The sequence below is a fragment of the Sander vitreus genome, chromosome 17 (genome assembly GCF_031162955.1).
Source record: "Sander vitreus isolate 19-12246 chromosome 17, sanVit1, whole genome shotgun sequence".
NCBI lineage: Eukaryota > Metazoa > Chordata > Actinopteri > Perciformes > Percidae > Sander > Sander vitreus.
Window position 1 is genome coordinate 8,374,678 of NC_135871.1, and position 8,925 is coordinate 8,383,602.

Genomic DNA, 8,925 nt, shown 5'->3' on the forward strand with positions numbered 1-8,925 from the left:
TACAAAGCCACAGATACACACAGACATGGAGACGGATAGGAAAACAGATACTTTTACACAAATAAATGCAGACATATGAATGCACAAATATGCATAAATAGGCACATAAACATGTTTATAGATATATAAACACATAAGCAGAGACTTAGAAATAATCATTTATTTTCATTTTACAGTACAGTTACATTATTGGCATGACTGTTTATTGGAAACAAAAATTATATTTCCTTCTTCTACCCCACAACTGTTTATATCTGCATTCCATATCATCGTTCGTAGTCCTCTCTTACTCCCCACATACACTGTCACAATCATAAGAAGGCAAAGTGCCAAATTGAAAAAGCTTTAAATAAGAATTTGTTAACACATTCTGGCGTGCCTCAGATCTCTGTTGTTTCCACCTAATTACTATTATGCTCAAGAAGCACCCAACCCTACAATCTATAACATCCTCTGTTTATTTCCACCAATATCTGCTTTATATTAATAATATGAAAGACTTCCAAAATCACCAATGTGTATTTACATAAATCATTCAAAAGCCAATAAGTGCATAGCAGATATCTCTTTCCTCCTACTCAGCTCTACATTCCTTGTCTCACCCACCTCTGTTTCCCCCTTCTTTCTCCTCACAGATTGAACCCTGCAATAAACCAACTCAATATCTTCACGCAGAAGACACACACAGAGCAGAGAACACGGCTGTAGCCAAGCGGTGGCCGATGCTGACCAACAGTGGGGTTCAGCTGGAGCCAGAGAGACCACTGTGGTTATCAACATGTCTTTGTATCCCAAACAGTCATGCTAACCCCCCCTACCCCTCCCTCTGAGCCTCCACCACCGAGGCAAATCCATTCAAATATCCAAACACACAGTGAATATCAAAACTCTTCACACCCTCAAACTTTCTAGTTAGTTTTATTGCCTTGAAGCCTCAAATTAAAAGATAATAAACCACTTTTTTTTCCACATTCACTTGGACACACAGCAGTAGAATCAACAACTGGTGAAAACAAGAAGCCAAAAGGCCATAATACAACTTTATAAATCACTTTTTATTTAGCTTAGTGATTCCCTCCTTATAACCAAATGTTTATGAATAATAATGATTATGATTACAAATCGCAAACTTTCTTCTCCTTTAACAGAGTAAGTAAAAGTAACCCGGTGTTAAAATATTTCATTACAAGTAAAAGTCCTGCATTTATAATTGTACTGCTAATGGAAATGTGTGTGCATTCCCTAATTAATAATTGAATTAATAAAGTACTCTATCTTCTTTAGTATCTAAAGTAAAAGTACTCAATTTGATCTACTTTATGTTCTGTTCATCATCTGTACCATATTTTATAAGCTGATCATACTGTATGTTGTATATGTAAAATTGTATTCTGCTGTAAAAACCACAGCTATGAAAGTGGAGTGAAAAATAGAATATTATATCCAAAATGTAGTGGAGCGGAAGTATGAAGTGCCATAAAATGGAAATAGTCCATACTAAATAGGTAAAGTTTACTCCACTTTTACGCCAATCAAATCATGTCAGTAACCATTCTGATTTCATAGGGGTCAAGGGTCCTCACCTAGAATGTAAATTATTTATGAAAGCATCATACATTTCATTAAAAACGGAAAAAAAACTGAAACGTTGGCTGTTCAGAATGATAAGAGTCTGGTTTTATTTTCCTTTCCGGTTAAAGGTAATAAAAACTAGCAAGTATGAAAAGGTACCGTATGTGGATAGAAGACATTCACTGTACATACATCCATATTTAACCATCCATCCATTCATTTGTCCAAACATGCAAAGAGAAGAACTGAAAGACTATTTCCAGCTCAGACTCCCCTGTTTCCAATCAACACATGGAGTGGGTTTGAACCAACAAACAAGAAATAGGCTCTATGAAATACGAGCCCAAAAACAAAGCTCTCCCTTCAGTGAGACCCCCAACCCCAGCACACACAGGCACACTTGCACGCACGCTCGCACGCACACACGCACACACACACACCTCAGTCTTAAACCCCTCCATGATACCCTCTCTCAAGACCCTTCACCTTCTCCACTTCCAACAGTTAATCACACACATGGGGTTGGGGGGAGGTGAGTAGGGGGTAACGCTGGGGCAACAGTGAGTTGTGGCCCTTCCCTTCAGACAGTCAACACTGACACAACACTGGTAAATGTGTGTGTGCACATGTGCACGTATCTCCCCTTATATTTACCCACAATCCTTTGCCTCCTCTGTGTTTCTTTGGCTACGGTAATGGTGGCTGTCACGGACAATCGCCTGAGCCGGTCACTGATTTACTCCAGGTGGCGCTTTGGCTATTGTCCAGCCCAAGGAGCTGCCCTGACCTTTGACCCCTGACGCCCCCCCCCTGCACAGGGCTGCAGTTGTTGCTGATGAGAGAGGCAACATGGGGATTAAACCAGAAAGAGTGGTTTGGAAATGGATCCTCCCACAACTCAGGAGCCCCCAACCTCACAACTCACAACCAGTTCTGATTTACATGCCTCGTAATGGTGTTGGAGAGCTTACATTGAAGTAGTTTAGCCCTCAGGGCTGGTGTGTTTTCACACCTATAGTTTGTTTGCTTTGGTCCAAATCAGTTGATGAGTTTGTAAACCTGGAACGACTTCCCCTTGGTTTGGTTTCGCTCTGCTCTGCCGCTGTCTGTCTCCAACTTTAGCGGCTGCTGGTTTGATCACGGAAATGCAAGTGACGGACGGCGAGCTTGACTGCAGTCTATGTCTGTGAGAGAAAAACTGCAAGCTGCTACAGTCTGCTGTTCTGCCGCATCGCAGATTGCTAAACACACCTGACTACAGGAGACATTTAGCTCAGACTTGTGGAGTATATAGTTGGTGCGGTTTGAGGTCGGATCACGTTCTCACCACAAACAAACCACTCCAGAGTTTGTTTGAAAGCGTACCGAGACCACCTCATCAAGCAGGTCTCGGCACGCTTGTTTGGTCCACTTTTGGTGCGTACCCGGGTGTGATTGCCGCACCATCGGGGGCAAACAACCTCTAGTGCGATTCAGACGAACTAAATGAGGCAGGTGTGAAAACATCTGCTCCACATTAGGCAGTTTGTTTTAACTTTGAGCTATATGAAACAATAGTTGTTTCTGCCATGTTTTGGTCAAGTGGAAATACACTCTGTTGCCACTTTATTAGGTACGCCTGTAAAATGTAATAATATCTGGTTCAACAGCCCAGCCAAAAAATCTACCTTTAAAAGGTAATACTGTTCTGATTGACACTGTCAGAGAGGTGTTAATTTAAAGGTGCTCTAAGCGATGTTGGGTGACGGCACTTCTTGTTGACGTTCAAAGTATTGTCAAACAAAACAGAGGCAAGCTCACCCCTCCCTCCTCCTAATCCCGTCCCCTCCCCTCCCTTCCGCACACTAACCCCCCCAACCCCCCACCCCCCAAATCCTTCTTGTCGGTTATTGGCTGGAACACTGTTTGTTATGTTTGGTGGTGCAGGTTGGCGCAGTTTGTTTTTGTTGGCGTTTGTGGAGCCTGGGCTGTCTACAGAGACCGCGTTTTTTTTCACAGTGTGTTCAGGGGACAGGCAGCTAGCGGATAGTGAGGAGATGTTTGCTGTATGTGACAAAACATGTTGTAGCCTAAAAAAACGTGTGGCGTCGCTTAGAGCACCTTCTAACTTATTTTATTTTATTATTATTGTAGTTGTAGTTTTCCGTGATGTTAAACTGGACTGCGTTATATTGAGAGGGGTTGCTAATCTTTTGTCAATATATTATTAAAGTATTAATGTTACAAACTTGACTTTCTTAATTTATAGATGGTGCATGAATGAACATTTGTAAGTCTTATAATGGCCAAAGAGAGTCAGTCAGGTCAGTCAGGAAGGAGAAGATTATCATGTTGGTGGCGCTCACAGACAGTCATGACCCTGTTAAGTCTGCCCCACTAAAGTCGGTGGAATATATAGACATATGACTAGATGTACAGCACGTATACCAGCTGACCTTTGCACCACCCAAAACACCCATGGCATGCTTAAATATAGATTGGATGTGAACACATGAATAGTGATTATAGACATGTTAATACCACTGCTGATGAACTGTGACACACATGCTGTACATGCAGGCAGTGTCCACTGGCAAAGACACAGATTAAGGGGAATATTCAAGATTTCTGTACCACTTTATAAAGCTACAAACTTTATAAAGCAGGGGTCTTCAATGTCTTTAGGCCAAGGACCCCTTAGCTGAAAGAGAGACAGAGTAGGGAACATGAACTGTATAAAATGATGTTGCATTAAACTGGGCCGGATGGATGAAAATAAATGGCGGTGAATCCTTAAGTTTAACTGTAAGGCTACCATATAGTGGCTACCGTAACTATAGTAAGCTTATCTTCAATGTATAAATTAAATGTTTTTTTTTTCTTTTTAAATCAGCCAATTTATCTTTGCGCTGCACTTACTCTGAGGACACAGCCCCTTGTTGAATATCTCTGTTATAAAGGGTTTCTAAGTTGTAACTAATGACACTACTAATGTTTAATAAATGATTTATTATTGCTCTATAGATTAATTAGTAGAGCATTTCCTTCTCATTAGAGTAATTTTACCTACATTTAAATCAAATTCCAGCATGTATATTTAACTTGAATGGGATATTTTTTTATACTCCTTCCATACACACACAACACATGCCCAGTGATCCAGACTATATATATATAGTGTGTATATGCCCTGCGTAGAGCCAGGTGGTTGGAGCTGGGTGTGTGCGCAGTGTTGGTACATGACTGGAGCTGATGACAGAGAGTGAGCAGAAAGACAGCAGCTGTCAGTCTGGCTCAGTTACAGCCAAACACCACCAACACTGATACACCTCACCAATACCCTGAGGTCCATGTCTGGGTCATGGAGCTCCAGAGTTCACCATGGTCTTTAACTCCAGTCTTCCCTTCTCACACTGAAGTATTCCTTCATGGGGTTGTAGAAAATGCAGGACTATAATACCGAAGAGTGGGGTTTACATCCTGAGGCCCGTGTGTGGTTAGGTTTAGGCATTGAGGTTGGGGAAGGATTACGATTTTGGTTAAATGCTAATAAATTCAATGCAAATGTGCTTTCTTGTGCCTCAAGTCACCTTTAACCAAGCCAAAGGCTGTGTGTACATAAACATAGTAACATAGTGACCACAAAAGAGGCTGTCTTTGAATATATCATATTTCTGCCCAACCCTAATTCTGTTTGATATGGCATAACATTTTAGATCTCCTATAGTTAGTCTGTTTTGAAAAGTTGTAGGTGCTTTCTGGGGAAAATTGTCTAGTACATAGCAAGTGTTTGTTTTTTACATTTTCATTTTGTGGGGATGAATAGAAGTAGTTCAACAGCCACATATAGAAATTGAACGAAATTGAGAGGAGAAAGAAGAAACAAAGTAGTGGAGCTAGAGTCAATAGCATCCGCAATTGCTTTTTTCACTCCACCCAGATGAAAAAATGTGATGTGGTATTCCACAAAACCACGCTGTACACAATATACATTACATACTACAATTGACGCAGATGTTCCTCTGTTTGGTTGCCGATGAAAGGATTCAGTGAGTGTCGCTTTGAAGATGTTTCATCAGCTGAGAAACCTGCCTACATTGAGGGGATACTAACCACAGTGGAAAACAAAAAGAGAAAAGTACTGGTACCAAAAAAGTGAGTCAGGTCGAGTCGAGCAGAGCTGTACGTACAGTGGAAACACGACATACTGTAAATAGTAATACTACACTGTAATAATACTCCATTACAAGTATAAATGAGACTTAATAATGTATCAAAGTATTAAAAGTAAAAATATGCAGAGAATGGCCCATGTAAACGTGATACAATAATATATTAGATTATTGTCACTCATGCATTAAGTATAAGTAGCATTGTTGGTTGAATTGTTGTTGGTGGTTGGTTGGTTGGTTGGTTGGTTGTTTCTTTCCAACTATTTTAAGCTTTATATATTATAAGCTTCAAATATGGATGTGCTTGTGACATGTGATGGATTTTATACATCCAGTCATAGAATGCATTGCCATGCCACTGATTTAATTGGTGATTTCTCAGAAGTGCAGCTGTAACACCGTAGTAGTAAGGACAAAACATCAGAGACAGTTATCATACAGTTTTAATTCATGTTTTTCTTATCACAGTATGCTGTAACAATATTATTTTATATAGCCTACAAACCATAGGAAACATATAGTATACTTTTTCTACGTTCTCAAGCTATAATTGATGGTTTTGTTATGAACGCTCTGTTTTCGCTTATAAGGTTTACTGCCTGGATCCAGTTTTACCCCCTGAGATCATTACAATTTCAATTCATCTTCTTGAAACTCATGATTTAAGTACTTTATGAATTTTTGAAAGGGAAATTTAGTCCCTTTAGGTTACCATCCTCACATTTTACGATCCGTCCCTGACCAGACTGCAAACCAGCACTTAACCCAACACAGGCCTTCGCCAAAGACCAAGGCTGTAATTCAAAAGCCCCCCCCTGTGTGTTACATAGGCTATCCCCCAGTTTACTTCCCTGTTCCGCATGACTGGCATGGCGCAGACATGCTCCCTCTGTCTGACGGGCTCCAGTTGCAATGGCAATATAAACCTGGCTGAGGAGATACTGTATAACAGGGCAGTCACACAGAAAGCATATCGTGGCTAGGTATTTTTTGTAATATGTAACCTCACTTCACCTGGTTAAAGATTTAAGCATTAATATTAACATATCTGCATACACACAGACATACACTCAAGAGAGTGCACATAGAAAGAAATAGAGAGAGAGGGAATGTGGGGGGTTATGGGAGAGGACGTCTGGAGCAATAAAGGCTGGTAGCAGCGTTCAGAGTTTAAGGGCCAACAGGGCTTCGGATATGAATTTCTCCCGAGCATGGTGACCTCTGACCTTCTCCCAGAAGTCCCCATGGGGTGCATTGCAGTTATTGTCTTCATCTTTCTGCCTGACTCTCTCTGACCTCCTCTGTCTTCCATCTGCACAAGTCCATTACGACCCTTTATTTCAATGCTACAACTCTCTGCACATAAACTGCTCTTTTTCCTCCTCGCCGCTCTATTCACTTGCTGTCGTTCCGTCCATTCATGGCCCAAACAGAGCCATTGATTCATCGGCCGGACATGACCGTATTGTGTTAGAATGCGAGGATGAGAAAGGGAGAAAGACGGAGAGTATGCTTAGCCATTAGGGCGACACTGAAAAGCAGAGAGTGGTCCTGAGGTCAACATGGGGGACAGAGGACTGAGGACAGGGGTAAGTGGGATCAACATGGGGCCAACTTTAGATCATTCTGTGTACTGCAGGACATTTGGACCTTTCAGGCAATTGATACTGTGTTTCAAAAGGACTCCATGCTGATTTAACACCCATCAGTCATCCACTGTAAGCTAGAACAGATTTGACATTGCATGTCATGGGAAAAGGTCTTCTCTGTATGCTAATTTAACACCCATTACTCATCCATGAGCTAACTAACAGAAAGAAATACATTATATGTCATAGGGAGAAGGTCTTTGGGGGTGCTTGTAATCTGTCATCCTTCATACTTACATTTGTCTCAGTCTTTCTGGTTTAGTCTGTTTCTAATGGTTTTGTATTATTTCAACTGTTAGGTACATGATTGCATTGTTGTTTATATCTGCCCCTTGCTAAACTCAGTGATATATCATGGGAAAAGCTTTCCGGGGGTCTTGTTAGACAATTGCAGAAGGAAGCCAAAGAACAGAATTCAACTCACTGGCAAACATATGGGAATGATTACAGTACAAAGACTGTTTGTCAGGATGTGAGCTGCAGCTAGCTTCAACAAGACAGCACTGTCCAACAGGAAGATGTTCCAGTAGGTCTGTGTGCAGCAATGCTTAGTCTTACACTTATTAGATACCTTTATTTGTTCTTCTAAGTGAAATCTTTCCTGGATACACACACTCAGCTCTGTGTGTATATTTCTTCTCCGAGGTCAGAGAACTAGGGTTACGCTGCAGTGTCACAGTTGGTATTGAAACCTATACTGTACATAAGGAAAAAAAAAAACTCTTTTTTTAATATATATATCTGAAGATCACGGTGGGGCTGGAGATATTCAGCCCCAGAGGGACATCCAAAGCTTTCCGCAAGCGTTCATTTCAGTGGCTCAACACTTTTAATCATGACATCACCTCGCTACATGACAACAAACAGAGCAAGATGTAACCGGATGACCTATAAGCTTTGGGACCATCAGCGACATTGTTGGCCTCTTTCTCCTCTTCCTCATCCAACTCCTCTAAGACCTACTCCTCTTTCCACTCAGGTCTCCTGGGACCTTCAAGTCACAGATGAAGAGGGAAGAATGGAGTAAGCTCACATTTAGGGTGATGCATTTGTGACTGGAGCCCAACAGATTGACATTCTGGCTGGGAGTTGGGCCTATAGACAGACAAGATAAATGTAAGTATTTTTTAAAACTACTGAGGTACTTGACTATGCCACTCCAGACTTTGGCAGCCTCTAATAAGAGCAGCCTTTTTTCTGAAGTTTTTCTTTAATTCTTTAGCAGAACTTCTTTGCTGAAACTCTGCATGCCTAAATACTTTATTCTTATTGGAGCTAGAGTTGGTAAAGGTTTTGTCATCAGTGTTTTTAATGTGCAGCTTTTCTTGACCGAGTGATCCCTCATTTTCCTGCAACTCCTGCATTTAGACATACCCAACAGCATTTTTTTTTAAAGTGTGTATATGTGTGTAAACTTTCCTTCACCCTCTTGGCTAAATTACTGTGAACAAGAATGTGTTTTTAGTGAACCTGCCTGCTTAAATAAACTTGGAGGACTCCCATCTCGACCCTGCCCCAGTCAGCCCCAGAAACACACATTCCAATGCATCATG